Below are 25,322 nucleotides of genomic sequence, written 5' to 3' on the forward strand. Positions count from 1 at the left end.
AAAATTGCAATCTGTTGGTATTACTTCTTGACCTGTGACTGCTGGCAGATTTTGCAGCTATCAGAAAATTTCAGTAATGGATTCAGAGTATGATAAATGCTGTTTAGAAAAGTCACTTCACAATTAATAGATTCAGGATTCAGGGTTGGTGTTTTGTTTTGTTTTGTTTTCCTGCAGCGTCACACTCGTTGCCTCTGTGACAACCTTCATTTCCTTCTGAGCAAATGGAAGCTCTGTATCACAAACCTCAGGAAGTTGTTAAGGCAATTAAGGGCTTCTCTCTCTCAGCACATTGCATGGTTACCATAGTATCCTCTTCCTCCAAGTCTTTACTGATGATGTCAGTATGCATACAGGGGCTATTCACAGCATCTACATGAGGATCATTTTGTCCTTGCTAAAGATCATAGGCATTTCTCCATATGTTCTGTAGTGTCATTTAGGGATTTATGAGACTGGAAGGTAAGTGTATTTTGCTTCATGTTTAATCATTTTTATGTATCCTTAGACTGTGAAGTGTCAGGGTTGCTTTCTTCTTTTTATCCTGTACCGCATTGTTCACTAAATGCCTAATGTGTGTTTTAGCTGAACCAATTGCATACCTTGTGTAATTTAAACTTGACAAAGCCTTAGCTAATCTTCAAGTGTATGGAGAAAAGGAAAACTAAAAATTCCTGAAGTTAAAAACTGGTTTACTAAGTAATTGGAGATGGCTTTAAAAAAAAATTAAACTTAATAGAGGTTTGGGGGTTTTTTTCCTGGTCTTTTTGTGTGGATAGTAGAAGAGTGGACAGATGCATTCTCATGCATGTATCCTGCATGCAGTTTTAGTTGTATAAGGATAAGTGAAATTGTACTGAAACTTGCTGTTAACACTTTAGGAGAGCAGAGGTGCGGTTGTTCATCTTGAGCAGTGGAAAGGCATAATAATAAACACTGAAGGTTATGATTTGATGAAAAACTTAGAGGACTCCTGCACATTTTGGCCCTGCAAGGGAAGTTTATTTGTAAGTTTGAGATGCTAAGCTGCTAACCATTTCATTTCACAGTGGGGATTTTTTTTTTCTTCCCCCAGTCTGCCTTATTAATTGCTTAGGTTACTGTGATTGCAGATGCCCATGCCAGTACCTGAAGTGTCTGCTTCTCTCTTTTACCAAAATCCAACAAAAAATGCACCCTGGATCAAAAAAACCCAAGGAACTAACCTGCATAACTATGATAACTTTCCTTTCTGAAGTCTCCTTTTGATGCCTTGTAACTTCATTTTGGGTTTGTCATATTTCGATTTCTCCATCCTGAAAACTCTGTGGGGCTTTACTTATAAAGCAATCTCTATATCTGATAATTAAGCATAAGAATTTTGGAATGGAGGAGGAAAATAGGGGAAGAACTGTTAGTGTAGGTTGAAACAAATTTGTGAAAAGGGAGTTTGGAGTTGCAGCAAAGTCTACATTATCAGAATCAACCAGGTTGGAAGAGACCTCCAAGATCATCCAGTCCAACCTAGCACCCAGCCCTAGCCAGTCAACTAGACCATGGCACCGAGTGCCTCATCCAGGCTTTGCTTCAACACCTCCAGGGATGGTGACTCCACCACCTTTCTGGGCAGCCCATTCCAATGCCAATCACTCTCTCTGAAGAACTTCCTCATAACATCCATCCTAGACCTCCCCCAGCACAACTTGAGACTGTGTCCCCTTGTTCTATTGCTGGTTGCCTGGCAGAAGAGACCAACCCCACCTGGCTACAATGTCCCTTCAGGTAATTGTAGACAGCAATGAGGTCCCCCCTGAGCCTCCTCTTCTCTGGGCTAAACATTCCCAGCTCCTTCAGCCTCTCCTCATAGGGTTTGTGTTCCAGGCACCTCAGCAGCTTTGTTGCCCTTCTCTGAACATGTTTCAGTATCTCAACATCTCTCTTGAATTGAGGAGCCCAGAACTGGACACAGCACTCAAGGTGTGGCCTGCCCAGTGCTGAGTTACAGGGGCAGAATAGCCTCCCTCATCTTACTGGCCACACTGTTCCTTGTCCCGGCCAGGATGCCATTGGCTCTCGTGGCCACTTGGGTACACTGCTGCCTCATCTTCAGCTACTATCCACAATGACAGCATATTTTGAACTAGTCCCACTAGTTTACCCTTCTTTCCCCACTCCTCTCCCCGCCCTCTGTACAGAATGCAAAGAATTTTTCTTTCATTCTAATTGCTTTGTTTTCATTTTGAAAACACAACATCTGTTGGTTTATTTAGACACCATCTTTTGGGGGCATGGCATCCTGTATTGACATTTCTTCATCGAAGTGCATAACATGCACTAATAAGACACGTAGACATTCTAATGCTGCACAGAAAATGACGTGGAACTACTACTAATCCAAAGAGATGTGCTGCATTAGAAGAGTGAAGAAGACAGTCTAGTGACAGTGCTGTCTCACCCCAGCTGGAAGTTAGAACGAAGCATTATATTTACAGCTTGGCACAGTATACAAGCAGATGCTTACAATCTATACAGCGACATACAGAAATATACAAGTTAAAAAATAGTACAGAAACACAACAGCCCTCCCAGAAACCAGAGTCCCCAGGAGGGGCTCCCAACCACCCTTCCATCTCCTTCTCACCCCTCTACCTTACCCCAGACTTTGCCTTACGTTCAAGTTGGAGTTTGGAGAATTGGCCAAGGGTGTTAGAAAGCAGAAGGATTAGTCACACAGACAGCAGGTTAGAGGGAGAAAGGAGGCAGACAAAGCCAGAGAACAACTGTATTATCTAAGTTTGTGTTCTTGTTCTTATACTTCTCAGCAAGCCTATGAGTACAGTAGCCATCACCATTGTTTCCTTTTCACAGCCTATAATTTAATTCCTCTCACTAAAATATCCCAGCTAGGCTCAACCTAGCACAGTAGTAAATGCAGTCTCCTGTCGGTTGCAGTGTACTCCTTCGTTTTATGATTTCAGTGTTGTGCATCTTCTCAGCTTTTATTTCAGTTGTATAGCAAGTAAGGCCAACAGGGTGCATAAATAGAATATTCAACTACATTAACTGTGTCTAACTACTAGAATTGGCACTATTTTGAAACTACTTTCCAAGGTTTTGGGGGAAAAAGAAAATCCACCCACCCTGAGAGCTCTGTAGTCAGAGCTTTGAAACTGCTTTGGCTAAATATCAGAAGTTTTATGTAATTATGCAGAAGAAATAAGGACTCATGTTCCACTCAAAATTTCCCCCTTTAAAGCTCTGTAAAAAGAGCTGATTCTGTGGACTTTGCCATTTTAATATTGATTTTCCTTTGAGCAGTTTCATATTATGTGGATAGTGAAATATATTTCAAGTTACATATACACTTAGACCCTTACAAATCTATTGGGCCAGATGGGCTGCGCTCAAGGATGCTGTAGGAGCTGGCAGATGTGCTTGCCAAGCTGCTTTCCATTATTTACCTGAAGTCCTGGTAACTGGAAAGGTGCCAAAGGACTGGAGGGTAGCCAATGTGACACCTATCTACAAGAAAGGAAGGAAGGAGCATCCAGGAAACCTCCCTGGGCAGCTCATTCCAGTGCCTGACCACTCTCTCTGTGAAAAACTTTCTCCTAATGTCCAATCTAAACCTCCCCAGTCTCAGCCTGAGGCCATTCTCCCTTGTTCTGTCTCAAATTGCCTGTGACAAGAGCCCAGCAACAGGCTTTCCACAATATCCCTTCAGGTAGTTGTAGGAAGCAATGAGGTCTCACCTCAGCCTCCTCTTCCTCAAACTAACCATCTCCAGCTCCCTCAGTCACTCCTCATAAGATTTATTCTCCAGGCCCTTCCCCAGCTTCATTGCCTTCCTCTGGACCTGCTCCAGCACCTCCACATCTCTCTTGTATTCCAGTGCCCCAAAATGAACACAATACTCAATGTGTGGCTTCTCCAGAGCTGAGTACAAGGGGACCATCACCCGCCACATCAGTTTTTGGCTCTGTGTTCGTAGTTCACATTCAGACAATTCATTAAATCAGCAAGAATCCTGTTTGTCCTTCCACTGTAATCCAGCTGGGTCGTTTATAGGGATGCATGTCCAGGTGTACTCTATTTATAATGTAACGTGTAGAGGTACTTTTGAGATCTTCTGTTACAGTGGTGTAAGTAATCACTGGCATGTTTTCTCCATCCTGAGCAGAAAATAGGCAGGTTTAAGGTGGGCTAGAGGAAGGATGAAGACTACTTTAAATAAACTTCTTTTTTTCCCCAAGTCTGTAATGCTGGCTATGCAGAAGGACATGAGAGTTAAGAGGGAGTTTCAGAAGAATGTTGAGAATGAAGACATAGAGGTAATTACTTAAAAAATGGACTGAAAATGTCATTAAGGGAAAAAAGAGAAGGCAGGAAGAGTAAATTTGGAACTCTTTTGTATTATACAACGAGAACAAGATTATGTAAGCTAATGTTAATAAATTTTGATGATGTTATGTCAATTCAGCGTCTGGCTACTGCTGAAAAGAATAGCCTTGCTCTTGCTTTTCTTGTTTGCTTCACCTGGTGCTCTTTTCATTCTGCAGCAGTCATAGAGTGAGTTCATTGAGCTGACTGGTGGAACAGAAATTAATCCGTAACAAAACAAGCAGCATTTCCTCCAAATTGCTGAGATGAATTTACTCCACTTGAAGCTGTGGACTCTCAAAGCCTGTCACAGTAGAGAAGATTGAATCAGCTGCCCCGTGGAGCATAGGCCGTGAGCACATCCCACTTCATTAGCTTAGCCATGAAGTGGAACCATACCCTAAAAGTGTGTTGGAGTGAAATGATTTTTGACAATCTCTCTGCTCAAAAGAAAATGTGAAATAGAGGAGCCAGCTGGCATAGGAGGTCTTAGTTAATCGATTTAATAGCTTTAAAGGGTCAGTTTCTCTGCCACTCTCCCAGGTCAAGACTGTGAGAGAGCTAGCTGATGAGAGCCCCGGAAGGGTGTCAGCCAGCTACTAGACAGACCATAGGTCTGAGAATCTGTAGAGGTGAGGCCACAGGAGGTTGGCTGCTGAGGGGCCGGAGGAATCTCAGCCAGCGATGTGCGTCTCTGTGTGCTTGAGTGAGACTGACAGCAATAGGAGCGTGTCTGCAGCCTGGAGAGCACCTGAGGAAGCTGAGATCCAGAAACTAACAAGTGGTCAGACTGACTGTCAGAGCCCTGCTAGAGAAACATTGCATGCAGTGAATCTTCTCATCATGAGACCTCCATCCTGCTCTGCCAAACAAGAGAGGGATGAGGCTGTTTATGCTCTTTGTGTCTGGCCATGTGTGTGGCATATACCTGTGCTTTGTGTGCTTATGCTTAGTGGGAATTCATGCTTAACCTCACTGTGATGAGGAGGCTCAGGGGAGCTCTCTGCAACTACCTGAAGGGAGGTTGTACCCAGGTGGGGGTCTGTCTCTTCTCCCAGGCAACCAGGGACAGAACAAGAGGGCACAGACTCAAGCTGCACAAGGGCAGGTTTAGGCTGGATGTTAGGAAGAAGTTCTTCACAGCAAGAGTGATTGGCATTGGAATGGGCTGCCTGGGGAGGTGGTGGAGTCCCCATCCCTGGAGATGTTTAAAAGGAGACTGGATAAGGCACTGAGTGCCGTGGTTTAGTTAATGAGAAGGTGTTAGGTGATAGGTTGGACTGGCTGAACTTGAAGGTCTTTCCCAACCTGGTCAATGCTGTGATTCTGTGATTGGATGTGGCAATATGGAGCTGTGACTGCCTTGCTTTTCTCAGCCTGCTCAATCTGGCCAGATTTTGCTCCAACACAAAGTCTAAATCCATTTTCATATTTATGTCTTCAAAGCATGGAGCTTCTGCCTTTTTTCCCACCATGTATGTTAATTATAACGGAGAAAATGTGTAGTCTTTCACAACTACTAAGTGATGCTTGCTCAATTGCTGCCTCCCTATTAAAGAATTATTTGCAGCAGGGATGTGAAGGCCATGTGGCTTACTTTTGAGTCAGAGGGAGAAAAATTATTCCCTAATCTTGCTAAGATTTGATGACAGAATGTATGTAATATTTTTAGTCCTGACAGAGTAAATGGAATTACTTAAGAGATTAGCACTCATGTAGTTCTGTAAGATTAGATCATTTAATCAGGAAGGCTGCAAATGTAGGGGAAAAAAATCATATGGAACAGTTGCGTATCTCTTTTTTCACTTGATTCTAAAAATCTCCCCTCCTCTGGGCCCCTGAGATCTGGAATCATGGAATCAACCAGGTTGGAAGAGACCTCCAAGATCATCCAGTCCAACCTAGCACCCAGCCCTGTCCAGTCAACCAGACCATGGCACTAAGTGCCTCATCCAGGCTTTTCTTGAACACCTCCCTCTTTATGAAAATCAAGGTAAATCTGCATAGGATGATTTTAACTACATTATTCTGTCTTTCTTTTGTCTGGAACCATGTGTATGCACTTACCTAAACATGTACAACAAAGCAGTATCAAACCAGGCGACACTGGCAGTTAGAACTGATACTCTCTGGAGTGGATTCATAAAGTTACGAGTTTTAGAAATACTTCCAGTCCATATCGACTGGCAACCTGTTTTCATTCCACTACTGCATTGATTTCTGAAATTACATTCTCCTACTTCAAAATTACTGCTTTTCAGTTTGGGGAATATTGTGATATCCTGTAAATATGGTTATTTTGCAATGGTGGGTAGCTCAAGTAGTTGTTCTTTAGGAGGCAAAACCCCTGTAAAGGCAAATACACAACAAAAAAACAATAGTGTACTATGACTGTGAAAAGCATTTTAAAGCTCTGTAAAGCTTGTGTGATCATGAACAGGTTGTTTTTGCCTGACCTGACTGTTTTTTGTCTATTGTGTTTAAGTCCTGTTTGACCAACCTGACAGCATTTTATGAGGACATAACCAGGTGGACAGATGCTGGTAGAGCAGTGGATGTGATTTATCTTGATCTCAGTAAAGCATTTGACACTGTCTCCTACAGCATCCTTGCAGCTAAACTGAGACAGCGTGGTCTGGGTGATCAGGTAGTGAGGTGGATTGGGAACTGGTTGAAAGGAAAAAGTGGGGTCAGTGGGATGGAGTCTAGTTGGAGGCCTGTAACTAGTGGAGTCCTATAGGGGTCAGTACTGGGACCAGTTCTGTTCAATGTATTCATCAGTGGCCTGGATGAGGGCACAGAGAGCACTGGCAGCAAGTTTGCTGATGGCAAAAAAGCTGGGTGGAGTGGCTGCCACACTAGAAGGCTGTGCTGTCATTCAGCAAGACTTGGACAGGCTGGAGGGTTGGGCAGGGAGACATTGAATGAAATTCAACAAGAGCAAGTGTAAAGTCTTGCACCTGGGAAAAATCAACCCCAGCTATCAGTGTAGGTTAGGGACTGATGTGCTGAACAGCAGCATAGGGGAAAAGGATTTGGGGGTCCTAGTGGATGGAAGGTGACCATGAGCAGGCAATGTGCTCATGTGACTAAGAAGGCTGATGACATCCTAGGATGTGTTCAAAGGAGTGTGGCTAGTAGGTTGGGAGAGGGTCTCCTCCCACTGTAGTCTGCCCTGATGCAGCCACATCTGGAATACTGTGTCCAGTTCTGGGCCCTTCAGTTCAAGGACATAGAATTGCTTGAAAGAGTCCAATGCAGAGCTACAAAAATGATAAAGTCAGTTCAACATCTTCCTTATGAGGAGAGACTGAGTGAGCTGGTGCTCTTTAGCTTGGAGGAGTCTGAGGGGTGACCTCGTTAATGTTTTATGAATATGTGAAGGGCAAGTGTTGGGAGGGCAGAACCAACATGTCCAATGATAGGACAAGGGGCAATGGGTGCAAGTTGGAGTATAGAAGGTTCCATGTAAACATAAGGAAAAGCTTTCTCACTGTGGGGATGACAGAACACAGGAAGAGGCTGCCCAGGGAGGTTGTGATGTCTCCTTCTCTGGAGATACACAAAATCCACCTGGATGCATTCCTGTGTGACCTGCTCTAGGTGATCCAGCTATGGTGGTGGTGGTGGGGGGGGCTCAATGATATTTCAAGGTCCCTTCCAACCCCTAACATTCTGTGATTCTGTGTTTATCTGTAGCACCTAATATTCAACACTTCACTGGTTGTTTTTTGGTGTTTGGTTGGTTGGGCTGGTTTTTTTTTTTGTTTGGTTGGTTAGTTTGGGTTTTTTTGTTGGTTGGTTTTTTTTTGTTGTTGTTTTGGTGTGTTTTTTTTTAGGATTCCACTTTGGGCTAGTATAGGTTGTGTTTTGATTTTTGGTTCTGTACCTCCCAAACCACAGTGTTTGTTAAGTTTTGTGAATTTTTAACTTAAAGTAAAAAATGTGAAGGCATACAACTATTCAACCCCAAAGTAGAAGCAAAACTGTGCATCTAAGAAAGGTCTTAAATCATGATTCAGTTAATGACTGCTGTTTCTCCAGTTTCAGTATGTATTACCTCAGAGAGGCTGAAGGTGAGGGTTTTGGGTTTTGTTGGTTGATTTCTTGCTTGCTTGTTTGGCTTGGGGTTATTTTTGTTGCTGTTGTTTGTTATATTGATGCCATTACATTTTAATGCACTGGAATTAATTTCAAGGTGAAAAGAATTGGAGGTGCTGCAAGGATGTTAGCTGAAAATAGATGGTGTTGACTTCAGTGGAAGCTGCACAGTTTATACTGGAAATTAATCTGATTTTCAATTTTCTGAATGTAAATCTCTTAAGCCATTACACTGGAAAAGAGTGGGAGCCAACCGGGAACTGAAGGCTAGAACTAAACCAGATTATCTGGATTTCTATGGGAATGGAACAATCTTGGACCTCTTTGAACAGTTAGGGTTTAGAACTAGTCTGGCAAATCTTTTTATTTGATGGTATGTAGGAAGTCTTTTAGTCCTTAGTGCATGACAAGTCACAGTGGGTCAATCACTCCTTTTCCTTGTTTCAGGCACTTAGAAATGCTACTAATGGGCTAGTCAAGAAGGAACTAGTTGCTACAATGAAAACAATACTGTTACAGTCACTCTGCTATTTTTTGTTCGTGTGTGGTTGTGTTTGGGTTTGTTGGTTTTTTGTTTTGTTTTGTTGGCTTATTTGGCTTTAAAAAATCAGCATAACTTGAAGGCTTTAAGGGGTTTTGCCTTTCTTGAGTATCTTTATTGATAAAGCGAGTTGTAGTTTACTCTGTAGTGCTTTCTTTCAGAAATCCCCTTAGGGAAGTGAAACATGGATTTCAAGGGCACGAAAGGGAAAAGTTCTTTGGAAAAGTAGCACAGAACGTCAGTGTTGTGGTGTCTTGGTGTGTAAAGTCACTTGTTGTGCTAGTTTGAAGCCAGCTAAAATGTTTTGGTGAGAAGAACTAGATTACAGGCTGTGAAAGAGGAAACAAGAGTGACGTCTACTTCACTCATAGGCTGGCTGAGAGGTATAAGAACAAGCATCCAAGCATAGATAAGGCACTTATTCTGCTTGGGAGGTCTGAGCTGCATTTTTTCTCTCTCTAGCCTCTCTGCCATCTCTCTAATTAATCCACTTTGCTTCCTAACCCACTGTCTGAACCTCTATTCTTCCTTGGGACTGGGGTAAGGTTGAGAGGGGTGGGAGAAGGTGGAAGGGCAGTTGGGAGCCCCTCCTGGGGACTCAGGTATCTGGGAGAGCTGTTGTGTTTCTGTATTACCTTTTACCTTGCATATTTCTATATACAACTGTATATACTGTAACTATCTGCTTGTATATTGAGTTAAGCTGTAAATCATAGAATCATAGAATCAACCAGGTTGGAAGAGACCTCCAAGCCATATAAGCTTCATTCAATTTCCAGAGCTGGCTGAGTCTAGTCTGGGTGATTTCCAAAGTGTGTGTGGGACGGGTAACACCCAAACCGTCACACTTGTATCAGTCAGAGGAACAGTTTTCTTGAGATCCCCTAGAGTGCATTTGCCTAGGCCAGAAGAGTTGTGAAGTACTCTGCTTAGTACTATGGCATCCCTCCTCCCTTCTCTACTTGCAAGGGCTGTACCTGGAAACAGATATGCCTGAGGGGTTCCCTGACTAACAGCTCTGATAATGGACTCGGCAATAGACCTTTTGGATGTGATTACTGCTTAGTGAATTACCAGACTGGGCTAAAGTGCTTTTTTATGTTTTCCTCCTCCTCCTCCTATCCTTTCCACCTCCACAGCTACATTTACTAAATAAGTGAATGAGAACTTAAGTAGCTATTTTCAACATACCCTTTAACAGAACGCGTTTCTTTGTTTTCAGGCAGCTGTCAAGCTTTTTTTTCTGTATCTCAATATTTTAACCTTTTTCTCTGCAAACAGTGCATAATGGCCACACGTGGGAAACGTTCAGAGAGAAGAGCTTATTTTTAGTGTTATTAAATTGTAGAGCCATTGAAGGTATAATAGAGGGCTTCGCTGTAGTAATTAAAACACAGATGGAGCTCATAGCTGAAGTCTGTTTGAGTGGCGGTGTTGCTTGGTGTTGAGCATGAGCACCATCTGCCTTTAGCCTGGTCAAAAGGGGATTCTCAGGATAAGATTTTTTGTGATTGTTACAAGGTGGCTCTCCTTAACAAAATGTGCATCTCCTCTCTGAAAATAGTAAAGATAAATGGAAAACGGATCTCCTCTGGTTGTATTATTTGCTGAAGTAAAGATAACTGGAAAACAAATCTCCTCTGGTTGTGTTATTTACTAAAGTAAAGATAACTGGAAAACAAATCTCCTTGGGTTGTGTTATTTACTGAAGTGACAGTTATTAGTGACATCATTGGTCAGTAACTTCTCTTTTTTTGAATGCTTAGTGTCTCTTGTTAATAAGTACAGAGTTTGTCATACAGGATAGGAGTCATGACAGTGTTTCCAGTTTCAAGTTGTCATAAATAACAGGCATAAACTTGCATTCATGCAAGTTAAGGCTTTAACAGAGTTGCAGGAATCAAGCAATGTACAGACCTGGGTGCGTGGGGAGGCTCTGCTCCACCCTAACGCACAAACTTTGCCTCCAGTTCTCTCTTTTTATGCCCTATTCTCTTACATATTCATTACCAATTCTAAGAAAAGGTTGGGTTTTCCTTATCAGTTTTAGGAATGGGAGGTGTCTCTTCCACGCATGTCTCTTTTTATCCGGTGGTCCTGCTGGTGGTCTTCAGGGATGAAGTAAGGGGTCTTCAGTGATGAAGTAAGGGGTCTTCAGGGATGAAGTAAGGGGTCTTCCTCAATTGTTCTTTCCATAAACTTCAAACTCCTTTGTATTCCTCTGTTTGCTCATGCAAAAAGGCTGTCTCTTCCACATGCCTCCCTCCTTCACCAACCTGTCTAGTTTCTAGTTACTTGTCACTGTTATTTTAAGCCTGTTGTATACCTTTGCGATGGTGGTGCAAGGAGGAATGCAGCTCCGTTCAAAACCTCCCTTCCTCCCTGTCTGTGACCTCTTGCCATGAATTGACCAAATCAAACATATATTTCTCACAAAGTGATAACCATGGACTAGGTTTTGCGTATTGTTGTGTATTTGTTTTGCAGGTAAATTCTGCAGAAGAGAACTTTTCTGGCTTCTTGAGATGATTTGAGATCAAGTTTGGACTGATGAAAAACAACCCTATAAGCATTTACTTTTTTGTTTGGCTTGTTGTTTGTTTGTTGTTTTTTTTTTTTTCCTTGATTGTTTTTGTTGTGTTTGTTGTTTTGAGTTTTTATTTGTTTGGTTTGGATTTTGTTCCCTTTAACTTCTCTCCTGTTAACTTTTTTTAACCTATCAATATTTCATGTAGACAAATTTCAGTTTTTGTTTCATAATCATAGAATGATTTATGTTGGAAGGGACCTCAAAGCTCATCTAGTTCCAACCCCTTCCCCTCCCCCGCCATAGGCAGGGACACCTCCCACTAGAACAGGTTGCTCAAGGCTGCATCTAGCCTGGCCTTAAACACCTCCAGGGAGGGAGCAGCCACAGCCTCTCTGGGCAACCTGTGCCAGTGTCTCACCACCCTCACTGTAAGAACTTCTTCCTAGCACCTAGCAATGTAACATAAAAACTTCCTGTCCCTTTTCCTTCTTTTCTGAATGTCCTTAATAATGGGCATTAGTTAAAAACAGTTCAGTCATTAATGCTGACAGACAGAGACAGAAGATCCACTGCTCATTTCCAGCAATTACTAAACTAACTCTGAGGCACACTGTTTTAAAGCTCAACAGTAACCATTCTCTCTCTGATCAAGGCAGACACAAAACAGTTGCCGTAGGCAAAGGTTCAAACATTTATCCTGCAGTTTCTTCATTTGAAATGCGCTTGGTTTTGTGGATTTTGGCGGGTAAGTAAGAGTAGTAGGCTGTTTGCTCAGGTGGCTTCACTTTCACAACTCAAATAAATATCTAATTTGTTTTGGGTGAAATACAGCAGTGTATGATGGAGGTGGGGGAGGGGGAAGTGATTTATGACTTAGAACTATAGAATCAGTCAGGGTTGGAAGGGACCTTGAGTACTGTGTCCAGTTCTGGGCTCCTCAATTCAAGAGAGATGTTGAGGTGCTGGAACATGTCCAGAGAAGGGTGACAAGGCTGGCGAGGGGCATGGAACACAGCCCTGTGAGGAGAGGCTGAGGGAGCTGGGAGTGTTTAGCCTGGAGAAGAGGAGGCTCAGGGGTGACCTCATTGCTGTCTATAACTACCTGAAGGGAAGTTGTAGCCAGGTGGGGGATGGCCTCTTCTGCCAGGCAACCAGCAACAGAACAAGCGGATACAGTCTGAAGTTGTGGTGGGGGAAGTATAGGCTGGATGTTAGGAGGAAGTTATTGCCAGAGAGAGTGATTGGCATTGGAATGGGCTGCCCAGGGAGGTGGTGGAGTTGCTGGCCCCGGAGGTGTTGAAGCAAAGCCTGGCTGAGGCACTTAGTGCCATGGTCTGGTTGACTGGACAGGACTGGGTGCTAGGTTGGAGTGGATGATCTCGGAGGGTCTCTTCCAACCTGGTTGATTCTATGATTCTATGATCATCTAGTCCCAAAACCCCTGCCATAGCCAGGGACACCCTACCCTAGATCAGGCTGCCCACAGCCTCATCCAGCCTGGCCTTAAACACCTCCAGCCATGGGGCTTCAACCACCTCCCTGGGCAGCCCATTCCAGGCTCTCACCACTCTCATGCACAACAACTTTCTCCTCACCTCCACTCTGAATCTCCCCACCTCCATCTTCGCTCCATTCCCCCAAGTCTTGTTACTCCCTGAGAGCCTAAAACATTCCTCCCCAACTTTTTTGTAGTGCCCTTCAGATACTGGAAGGCCACAAGAAGGTTCAAGTGGCAACAATTACAGCAGTTGCTAAAATACAGTTTTAAAAATGTTTGTTCTGGTAAGATCATTTTGGACAAGGAAACTGGACTTTATTTTTTTGGTGATATTTTAGGGAGGAGTCTTTGCATAACTTGTGTAAATAGATACATCTGAATGAATAACTGCCAGATTTGATTTGTGAATCTACTTTTCATTGTAAAGAAAGCTTTTAGGTTTTAATTTGCCAGTTTATATTATAGGCATTATTATTTCTTTTTCTGAGTCTTCAGTTATACAACATTGTGACCAACCAAACTGGATTTATGGCTGCTACTCAATACCTGGTTTCCCATTATGTTTGATAATGGGTTTTTATGACTGTGTTGTTTCCTGCCTTTAAAACAGATAAGAGTTTAAATGCAAAGCAAACTTCAGATGCCCACTGCATCTATTTTCAGAACAGTATCTTGGAACAGCAGGTGTAGTTGATAATCTTTTTGCTTAGGTTCTGAACTGTAGTGGAAAAGCACACAGTGCGAATACATGGCAATGTAAATCAGTTGTCTGCAGCACATCAGCAGTAGGTGCTTGAAGCTCTCTGGGAAGCTGTTCTATTTGGTACTGCCAGTACTGTGGTGAAAGGAGGCAGTGCTGGCTTTTAATCACGCAGTGCTAAATATAGCTTGTATTAACACAGCTGTGTTTTGAGGTTTGGGTTTTTTTTTCCTCCCCCAGAGCGTCACAATGACACCAAACTCTCTTAGCCCTCTGTGACTGTTAAATAATGTAAGAATACAGAAAGTGTTTTTCTCTGCAGCTTAATGAAGAATCTGATTTAATTCTTATTAGCCAAAGTACAGCACCAAGACTGAGAAATTATGCAGTTGTTTTGTCTTCTAATAACATCTAGTATAAAACACCTGTGAAATTATTGGATGAGTAATTAGAGATTAAATAGAAATGGCTGTTTAGAGAAAGGGATGGATAGGGAATTTGATATGTGTGGAAAGCAAGAGCCAGTATTAGAATAAGTTCCACGTGTTCTTGGTAGAGAATATTTGGACCATCTCGTCTGTGCTAGTTTGAGCCTAGCTACAATGTTTTGGTGAGAAGAATTAGATTACAGGCTGTGAAAGGAAAACAGTGGTGATGTCTACTGCACTCCTAGGTTTGCTAAGATGTTTAAGAACAAGAATACAAACATAGGTAACAGAGTCACTGGGCTTTGGGCTGAAATTCTCACCCTCTCTCTAACTGAACCTGCTATCTGTGTGACTAATCCATCTGCTTCCTAACCCCCTTGGCCAATGTTCTATACTACCTTAAACATAAGGCAAGATATAGGGTAAGATAGAGGGGTGGGAGGAAGGTGGAAGGGTGGTTGAGAGCCCCTCCTGGGGACTCTGGTTTCTGGGAGGGCTGTCATGTTTCTGTATTGCTTTTTAACTTGTATATTGCTGTCTGTAGCTGTATATATTACAAATACCTGCTTGTACACTGACCTAAGCTGTAAATATGAAGCTTCATTCGATTTCCAGAGCCACTGAGTCTAGTCTGGGTGATTTCCAAAGTGTGTGTGTGGGGCTAACACCCAAACCATCACACTGTCCTCCCCTTGAAGACCTCAATGGCAGTTTTTAAAACAGTGTTGAAATAGGTTAAAACTATTTGAAAACAGGTTTGAAATAGCTGAGCTGCTAGTCATGAGCTTCTGGAAAGTTGTTCTCTGATTGGTATGTGTCAAGGAAATGAAGATCACCTTCCACCCATTTTAAAAGTGCTTGAACAGCTTTAGGGCTTTTTTTTTTTGTGTGTACCACCTTTACTCTGCCTGTGCTCTTTCTCTGCACTGCCCTTCTGTTTATTCCCTGCGGGCAGTCAGTGCTCTCTGATAATTCTTTATTCTTCACAAACAATGTGACTTAATAAAAACCTTACATAGCCAAAGGTGGTTGTAAATATGTGTTACCAACAGAAACTGGGAGTGCTTTCTGGGCTGACATGGGTAACTGTGACAGTGATATGGCTCTGAGTAGAGAAAATGAACACTGAATTCTCAAGGATACTTTTCAGAAGAATCTGTCTATCTAAACTCAATAATCTTATTTTTAGTTTGCAGAGCACCTTAATCATTCACAGTATCGCAGTATTATCAGGGTTGGAAGAGACCTCACAGATCATCAAGTCCAACCCTTTACCACAGAGCTCAAGGCTAGACTATGGCACCAAGTGCCACGTCCAACCCTGCCTTGAACAGCTCCAGGGACGGCGACTCCACCACCTCCCCGGGCAGCCCATTCCAGTGTCCAATGACTCTCTCAGTGAAGAACTTTCTCCTAATATCCTGTGAGCTGGGGAAAACAGTGTCTAATATACTAGAAATAAAAATAATTCCAACACTGCTGTAGAGATATCTCTGCATTTGCTATTTGGTGATGATAGTACAGCCAGGGTTGTGACCAGGTTTCCAAAGCAGAGACATGAGCGATCGATCTCATGAGTAACTCCTCCTCCTTCTTGAAAGTCTCTTTTCTCTGGAGACTTTCAAGGCTTCTCTGGATGTGTTCCTCTGTGATCTGAGCTAGGTTATGGTCCTGCTCTGGCAGGAGGGTTGGACTCAATGATCTCTTTCAGTCCCTTCCAACCCCTGACATTCTGTGATCCTGTGAACTCAATGAGTTAATGGGATTAGATTTGCGCTCACATAGTGTTATAGTCTGGGTGTTACTTGCCCCTCCCTACTTTGGAAATCACCCAGACTAGACTCACTAGCTCTGGAAATTGAATGAAGCTTATATTTACAGCTGGCACAATATACAAGCAGATTTTTACAATATATACAGAAATATACAAGTTGAAAGGTAATACAGAAACACAACAGCCCCCCCAGAAACCTGAGTCCCCAGGAGGGGCTCTCAACCACCCTTCCACCTTCCTCCCACCCCTCTACCTTACCCTATATCTTGCCTTATGTTTAAGGTAGTATGGAGGGTTGGTCATGGGGGTTAGGAATCAGGTGGATTAGTCACACAGATGGCAGGTTCAGTTAGAGAGAGAAATGCAGCCCACAAAGCCCAGAGAGTGACTCTGATACCTATGTTTGTATTCTTGTTCTTATACATCTCAGCAAACCTAAGAGTAGCCATCAACATTGTTTCCTTTTCACTGCCTGTAATCTAATTCTTCTCACCAAAATATTCTAGCTAGGCTCAAACTAGCACACATAGAAGAACTATTTCTCTGCTGACATAGTATTAGTGGCTGTGCTCTCAAAAGAGTGTTCCATATTCAGTATGATTACCTTGGAGAATCTAGCGTAAAGGAATTGTGAGCCCTTCTGGAACTTGGCTCGTTGACATTTATGCAGAGAGCTTGAATATCTTTCCACATTCTGGTTAGGCTGAAGAAAGAATTGTTGATCTTACACCTTTCTTTTTTGATTAACTGAAAAATGTATGCCAACAAAAAAAAAGGCATTTTGTCTGTGAATAAGAAGTGTCTTGAGCCAGCAGTGTGCCCAGGTGGCCAAGAGAGCCAGTGGCATCCTGGCCTGCATCAGGAAAGGTGTGGTCAGCAGGAGCAGGGAGGTCATTCTGCCCCTGTACTCTGCACTGCTTAGACCACACCTTGAGTCCTGTGTTCAGTTCTGGGCCCCCCAGTTTAGGAGGGACATTGAGATGCTTGAGCGTGTCCAGAGAAGGGCGACGAGGCTGGGGAGAGGCCTCGAGCACAGCCCTACGAGGAGAGGCTGAGTGAGCTGGGATTGTTTAGCCTGGAGAAGAGGAGGCTCAGGGGAGACATTATTGCTGTCTGCAACTACCTGAAGGGTGGTTGTGGCCAGGAGGAGGTTGCTCTCTTCTCTCAGGTGGCCAGCACCAGAACGAGAGGACACAGCCTCAGGCTGCACCAGGGGAGGTTTAGGCTGGAGGTGAGGAGAAAGTTCTTCCCTGAGAGAGTCATTGGACACTGGAATGGGCTGCCCGGGGAGGTGGTGGAGTCGCCGTCCCTGGAGCTGTTCAAGGCAGGATTGGACGTGGCACTTGGTGCCATGGTCTGGCCTTGAGCTCTGTGGTAAAGGGTTGGACTTGATGATCTGTGAGGTCTCTTCCAACCCTGATGATACTGTGATACTGTGTGTGATACTGTAGTGCTTCATGAGTTTTTGTGTGTCAGAGCAATGAGTTGGTGGGCTGCTGTAGATCCAACACCTTTTCATGTGTTATGATTATGGTAGGGCTTTTTGGTTTTCAAAAAGCAGGCACTTGGTCTTAATCTTGGTAAAGTCTGTCCCTGCCATCTGTTGACAAACCCAGACACATAGTGGACCTCATTGCTTCTTCTGTAAGGAGGTATGATAAGTGCTTCTCTGTTCCCTGTTTGCAAGTTTTGGATAGGAACTCATGTTCCAGCCATCAGGACAGGTGTTTCTGCCATGCCTAAAAATATTTTGCATATTCTGATAAATGAATGTTTATGTGGATGAAAAATTAATCAGAAACAAACCTTTAAGTGGTGAAGAGAGAAACACGCTAAACCCACGAGTCACTTTATTTAAAAGCTTTTTTATTTATATATTTTAAAGGCCAAGTGTAAGGTCCTGCACCTGGGTCAGTGCAATCCCAAGCACAACTCCAGACACAGTGGGGAATGGCTGGGAGCAGCCCTGAGGAAAAGGGCCTCAGGGTCTGGGGTGATGAAAAGCTCAACATGAGCCTGCAGCGTGAGTGCAGCCCAGATAGCAACTGTGTGCTGGGCTGCAGCAAGAGCAGTGTTGCCAGCAGGGCAAGGGAAGGGATTCTGCCCCTTGGCTCTGCTCTCATCAGACCCCACCTGGAGTCCTGTGTGCAGTTCTGGAGCCCCCAACACAAGAAGGACATGGAACTGTTGGAGCCTGTCCAGAGGAGGCCATGAAGATGCTCAGAGGGCTGCAGCAGCTCTGCTGAGGACAGGCTACAAGAGTTGGGGCTCTTCAGCCTGGAGAAGAGAAGGCTTTGGGGAGACCTTGTAGTGGCCTTCCAGTAACTGAAGTGGGCTACATGAAGGCTGGGTAGGGACTATTGACAAGGTCTTGTAGTGACAGGATGAGGAGTAGTGAGTTTAAACTGGCAGAGGTTTGAACTAGATGTTTGGGTTCTTACCAGTGAGGGTGGTGAGACTCTGGAACAGGTTGCTCAGGGAGGCTGTGCTCCACAGCCTCCCTGGGGGTGTTCAGGGCCAGGATGGATGAATCCCTGAGCGACCTGTTCTAGTGGGAGGTGTCCCTGCCTATGGCAAGGGGTTGGAACAGGATGATCTTTGAAGTCCCTTCCAACCTAAACCATTCTATGGTTTTAAGCAGCTTAGGCCCACAAACAGTGCAAGCAAGTGTTAGGGTACAGGAAAGCTACTCTTCTTTCTGACACTTGTCAGGTTGTAACATTATCCTCAGGACTGTTAAATCTATATCTAATTGAAGCAAAACAGGAGATAAAACCATTGTGATTACTACTTTCTAGGCAGGTTACATTCTTGAGGAATAAAATGATGATCTGAACTGACAGCACTGCTGCTAAACAGAAGACTTGAAAACTGTTGACTGTTTTGAAGTAGTTCTTTGGAGAAGCTCACATGTAGGATATTCATCAGCTTTCATGCCCCTGTTTTGTGAGTGGCTCTCACTGTTAGCTGGTGTCCAAAACTCATCAGCCAAATTTATAGTTGTGAACAGCATGCCTTGGCTTCCTCTGAGTTTATATCTACCTGTCCTTGCCACCACACCTTTCTCCTTTTGACTGCTAGCCTATCTGGTTGATACCTTCGTTTTCCTTTCTTCAGAGTTCCCTGGCTCCTGTTTCCTCACAGTTGCTTACTTGGGAAGCAGAACTTGGTATTTACTAGGCTGAACAGGCAGAAGGGGTTGGGCAAGTGGAGCTGTGCTGCAGCCCTCTTCTGGGCTGGAAAAAGGTTGGAATTCATCTCTTCTCCTCATCACTGACTGTAACAGACTGCTTGGTCATCAAAGATCTTCAGGAATTCCTGTTAGGAAAATTTTTGATGCCTCTGAACAGCTCATGTTGTCCCCTTCTGCATATGCATCCAGGATAGGCATAAGAGAAAGTTAATCAAAACATTTCAGTCAGGCTTTTTCTTTTCTTTTTTTCTTGTTTCTTTTCTTTTTTTTTAATTTTCTTTATTTTCTTTTATTTTTCTTTTTTTCCTTTTTTTTTCTTCTCTTGTTTCTTTTTCTTTTTTCTTTTCTTTTTCTCTTTTTTTTCTTTTTTTCTTTTCTTTCCTTTTTTCTTTCTCCTTTTTTTCTTTTTCTTGTTTTCTTTTTTCTTTTTTTCTTTTTTCTCTTTTCTGTTCTTTTTTTCCCTCTCCCCTCCCCTCCCCTCCCCTCCCCTCCCCTCCCCTCCCCTCCCCTCCCCAGATCTGACTGGCCAGAGCCTCATCCAGCCTGGCCTTTTTGTTATGTAGAATTGTTTCCTTCAGATGAGTACAGTGTTATTGCAGCTCCAGCATCTCTTATAGTTGAGTTACTTTGCTGTCTGCACTGTTGCTGCGTGCGATGGTGATGTTTGTATGATGAACACTTTCAACCTATGCATGTTGCTGGTTGTTTTGTTTTGGGTTTTAAAGAAAGTTTTCTGAAAGAGTAATCTATCTTTTCCTAACTTTTCATAGGTCCAATTTCATATCCTTTTCCCCTACAAGTATATTTTGGTAGTAATACCATTTTATTTAGGTACTAAATCTAATACTCACATGGTTGGGGGCAGGGGAAAGGAGCTGTCATTTTCCATGTCTGATCTTTCTAGTCCTGCATGTAGCTGAGCTTGAATGAATTGGAAATGCAATTGGAAGTTGAATCCCTTTTCTTACTGCAGAGTAAGACACATTTCTACAAGGAGACTTTGTCAGGAGCCTGGAGCTGGAGGCTGTAGAGGGGAAGAAACATGTCTTAATTAGTTTAGGTGATAATCTCATTATTTGTTTCCCTTCCATGCTTATTTCTCTTTTGGCATGCTATGTGTAACAGACGTAGTAACTATAACAGAACTAATTAATGCTTTAATGCTGGTAGGCAGCTCAGTGCCATCTAGTCCCCCTCTCACCACCCTCAGTGAGATGGGGAGACAGTCATAAGGGTAATAACAAGAAAACTTGGGTTGAGATAGAGACTGTTTAACAGGAACAGAAAAAGCTGCATGCACAAGCAGAGCAAAATCAGGAACATTTATTCAGTGCTTCCCATCATCAGGCAGGTGTTCAGCCATCTTCAGAAGAGCAGGGCTCCCTGATGCTGAGCAGTTGCTGCATAGACAAATGCCTCAACTCTGCATGTACCCCAGTCCTCCATGTGGTATGAGTATCTATTTGGTCAGTTGAGTTCACTTGTCCCAGCTGTGGTGGTGCTGCAGTGTGAGATGCCTGGAAAGCCTTGATCCTGTGTAAGCAGTGGTCATCAAACATGGAAGCATCCTGGTGTTTTCAATACTGTTTTCAACACAAATCGAAAAAAATAGCCCCATATGAGCCACTATGTGGAAAAAGTAACTTTATCTCAGCCAAAACCAGTACAAACTCCACCCTGTGGTCCGTACTGTTTATATCATGCCTAGATCCCATGTTATCCAATGTATCCTCATTGTCTATGCCCTGACCCCCGTTCCTGTCCTTTAATATATACTTGGATATAATAGATAGTCTGTGGGCCACCCCTGTAAAATGCCCATGAAATCTTCTTTGTATTTGTTTAGTCCATAATTTTGGGCTCCATCTAAACAGCAGTCATTCAGTGCAGGAGAGGTGAGGTGTTGTGTGGAATTACTGGCCACCAAAGTCATCGTAGGTGAGTCTACTGCTGCACTTTGGGTGAGGCTTGTTTGCCACTAGTTAAGGTAATTGCTGCTATAGCACTTCCTGTAACATACAACTCAAATAATGGTTTACAGCATTTAAAGATACGGATAGCCATTAAGCCGTTGTGATCTCCATCCTGGTCCCTTCTCTCCAGGTTAGGATTTACCATTAACTTAGGTGTTGAACATTAACTTATACATTACAGAGTTTAACATTAACTTAGAGGTGTCATCAGAGCCTAGTCATTCTACACCCACATTAAAGCCATTGCCACGAAGGAAAAAAGACAGGTCCCCACCATAGGTGACACACTTTGGAAGGGAATTGAAGGACCAATATGCCAACCAGACCCGCTCTCCAGGGAAGTATTCTGTCTTCCCAGGACAAGGAGGTAAAAATGGAGATTTCCTGCTGTAATACTGCCCTCTGATTGCTACCCACTGTTGATCTTTCAGGTGGGAAGTGATGAAGTAACCATGAGAAGCCCACAGGTCCTATAATGAGTGGTTGATGAGCTGGGCTTGTGCAGCCTGGGGAGGAGGAGGCTGAGGGTAGACCTCATTATTCTCTACACCTACCTAAAATGAGGCTGTGGCAGGGTGAGAGCCTCTTTTCCCAGGTAACAAGTACTTGATGGGGTGTGAGGAAATGGTCTCACGTTATACAGGAGATGTTTGGATTGCATATTAGGAAGAATTTCTTCATCCAAGGGATCGTCAGACTCTAGAACAGGCTGCCAAGGGAGATGATGGAGTTGTGATCCCTGGAAGTGTTTACTAGAAGATGTTTGGATGAGTAGCTTAGAGATATGGTATAACAGTTATGAATAGGGAAATGTTAGGTTATGGTTGGACTCAGTGATCTTAAGGTCTTTTCCAAACAGGTGAGTCTGTGATTCTATGAACATTGTAATGAATTCCTCACTTTGGCCCGACCAGGATACCAGCAAGGGGGTCCTGCTTCCTGTAAGATGCAACTGGCATCATGGATACATACACACATCAAAGGTGTATCCATTACAGTCTCCATCCCTAGTCCCTTTGAACCACGCCATAGATTGCAGTGAACTTTTCTTCAACGTGGAACCCTGCTTCCATATAGAGGACCCTCCCATGGTGGGGAGTTAATCCCTCAAGTACTGGTCTGATCTGTCCATGGGGTGCAGTCATTCAGCAGCAGACTCTCCAGGACCACATGTCATCCCAGAAAACCTGCTTCTGCATGGGTACCTCTCCACAGCCCACAGCTCCTGCCAGGAGCCGGCTTTGGTGTGGGTTCTCCAAGGACTGCAGCTTTCTTCAGACGTGTTCACCTGCTCCAGTGTGGGGTCCCTCCTCCCAGCTTCTACAATGGGGTTGCATGTTTTGTTTAAAGTAATATAGTCTGTTCTGGGCATCCATTCTGGGCATTTGTTTCTTACATTGGTTTTTGGCTTTTGTGCTTTTCTCTCTCTCTTTTTCCCTTTCTCTCTTTCTCTCTCTCTCTTCCTCTCTCTCTCTCTCTTCCTCTCTCTCTCTCTTCCTCTCTCTCTCTCTCTCTTCCTCTCTCTCTCTCTTCCTCTCTCTCTCTCTCTTCCTCTCTCTCTCTCTCTTCCTCTCTCTCTCTCTCTCTCTCTCTCTCTCTTCCTCTCTCTCTCTCTTCCTCTCTCTCTCTCTTCCTCCCTCTCTCTCTTCCTCCCTCTCTCTCTCTCTCTTCCTCTTTCTCTCTCTCTTTTTCTCTCTTTCTTTCATTCCATTTTCTTCTTCCAGCTGCTGTGACTTCCTCATAGATAGCCATGACTTCTAGAAGAGGAATCTGGGCTGCTTCTTGATTACCATTCCTTGCTGTGCATGTACGTTTATAGATGCTTAACAGAAACACGTGGTGCTCGTTTACTCACCAGTGCCACACAACTGCATTGTTTGTACCTTTCTACTTCTTAAACATTCCACTGAATGTTAAGAACTGTTTTGTTGAAGTACTGGTCTGGTTTGTTATATTCAGTTACCTTAGTTATTAGCCTTATTGTATTCGGTGATACTGAGTATAACTATAGCTATATGTGTATATATATATATATATATATATATATATATATATAATTAAAACTATTATTTATTACTTCATTATTATTATTTAAAACAGAAGTATTACTTTCATGGACACTAGCTTTGAATAAATACATTAATCAGCCAGAAAAAAGAGTCATGCTACTTGAGGATTTGTTTGTCTGATTTTAGAATGAGACTTGCATTGCTCCATTGTTAACTAATATTAAATTGAATTAGATTCAGTGCTTTTTATCTTACTATCTTTAATTAAGAGGTATTATGTGAGGCATTTGGGACAAGGAAAGACTTCAGCATTAGTTTTGTAATGGACTTCTACAAATGTCTTTTGAATTATTTTTGATAAGTGAAGTTGGTTGTGGTTCGTAGGAAGCGATGCTGCTTTAAGTCTCAGTTTAACTCCATCACTTATGCTGGATCTGTGGGATGATATTGCATATTTTTATCTGGAATGGCTGTCAAGAATGTCCTACTACATGCAATTGAAGGAAAAAAGCCCATTCTATCGTCTTGGCTGGTTTTGCAGGGCAGGGAAAATGCCAACAGTCCTCTCCCTGCAGTTGCCACAGATAAAATACTGTGCTAGAAGACCAATCACACTGACCAAAGCTATAACACAATGTAACTGTCACTTCACTGATAATCACCACTTTTGTGGTGTTTTATTTCAGGGGGATGCTGTTTGTTTTGGGGTCTTGTGGGGTTTTTGTTTTGTGGGGTTTTTTTGCCCCCTGGCACTCATAATTTTGCTGTTTATGAAGGTTAATTTGTTTTCAGATAAATAATGGTGACTCTGTGCTCTCCTCTCTTTTTGAAAAGAGCTCTCTGTATCTCATCCATCTAATGGTATGCCCCTCTTAAAAAAAAATTGTTTTAGGTAGGTTTTCCATGGCGTGTGGAGGTTGTGGGAGGGGAGCACCTTGGACACTGTTTGGATTGAGAGGACATTTCAGCACCCTGTTCAGGTGCTATGCAAATAGAAACCACGGAAGTAATTGCTGCAGTGTACTCAGAGTGTGCTGTACCAAACCAGGAAGCAATATTTGCAGAACACCATGCACAGACTCATATGGCCAAGTGGATGGAGGTTTGCTAGTATTCCAGGTTGTTCCCATACCTGTTACTGTCCAGGAGCAGGCTGAGGAGATAGTCCTAGGACAAGATTACCTGATGGCAGATAATGAAGTCTTAATCAAAGGCTGATTGAACCTTTCTGTGTTACTTTTTCTTTATACACATTTTTTTTCCTTTTTGTCTGAGTTTTCTAGAAGCTGATCTAACAAAATCAAGTCTGCTTAGGCTTTGAACTTTGCTCTTAGTATCAAGCACCAGGACTAGAATAAATGGTTTCAAGCTGAGCCAGGGGAGGTTTAGGCTGGATATTAGGAAATATTTGTTCATTGAAAGGGTTTTCAAGCATAGTCTGCAGATAGTGGCTTATTCAGAGCTGTCCTTAACATATCACTTAACTGAAGGGAGCCTACAGGAGGGCAGGGGAGGGACTATTGACAAAGTCTTGTAATGACAGGACAAGGAGGAACAGGTTTAAACTGGCAAAGGGGAGATTTAAACTGCATGTTAGGAAGAAGCTCTTTCCAGGGAGGGTGGTGAGACACTGGCACAGGTTGCCCAGGGAGGTTGTGGGCTTTGATCACATTCTGTGATTCTGTGCCCCACAACCTCCCTGGAGATCATAGAATCAGTCAGTGTTGGGAGGAACCACAAGCATCACCTAGGTCCAACCCCCTGCCATGGGCAGGGACACCCTACTCTAGAGCAGGCTGCCCACAGCCTCATCCAGCCTGGCCTTAAACACCTCCAGGGATGGGGCCTCAACCACCAGCCTGGGAAACCCATTGCAGGCTCTCACCATGCTCATGCTGAACAACTTCCTCCTCATGTTCATCCTGAACCTACCCACCTCCAGCTTAGCTCCATTCTCCCTAGTGTTGTCACTCCCTGATAGCCTGATGTTTAGGACCAGGTTGGATGAGGTTTTGAGTGACCTGTTCTAGTGGGAGGTGTCCCTACCTATGGTGGTGGGTTGGAACTGGATGGAATAGTCTCCTCAGGGCAGTGCTGGGGCCACCATCCTTGGAGCTGGAATATAGTTGGTTTGGGTTGGTTTTTTTTCTATTAATGTTTATGTTTAGAAGATTAGTATGTAATAAATTTAAAATACTATGATTCTTATTATTACT

At 43.3% G+C, this 25,322-nt stretch overlaps 1 protein-coding gene across 5 annotated transcripts in view; it reads left to right on the forward strand.

Annotated features, from left to right (window-relative positions):
* Positions 1-25,322, forward strand: part of PAM (peptidylglycine alpha-amidating monooxygenase) — a 187,768-nt gene that overhangs the window by 47,819 nt on the left and 114,627 nt on the right. The window contains exon 1 of one of the 5 annotated variants that reach the window (XM_064140671.1): positions 380-462. The exons of 3 other annotated variants lie outside the window; for them this stretch is intronic. The gene's annotated coding sequence lies outside the window, so the exon portion shown is untranslated. Of the gene's footprint in view, positions 1-379; positions 463-4,295; positions 4,311-25,322 lie in introns of those variants that run through there. One more of the 5 variants, XM_064140672.1, reaches the window with a different exon arrangement.

This window comes from Pogoniulus pusillus, chromosome Z (assembly GCF_015220805.1).
Source record: "Pogoniulus pusillus isolate bPogPus1 chromosome Z, bPogPus1.pri, whole genome shotgun sequence".
NCBI lineage: Eukaryota > Metazoa > Chordata > Aves > Piciformes > Lybiidae > Pogoniulus > Pogoniulus pusillus.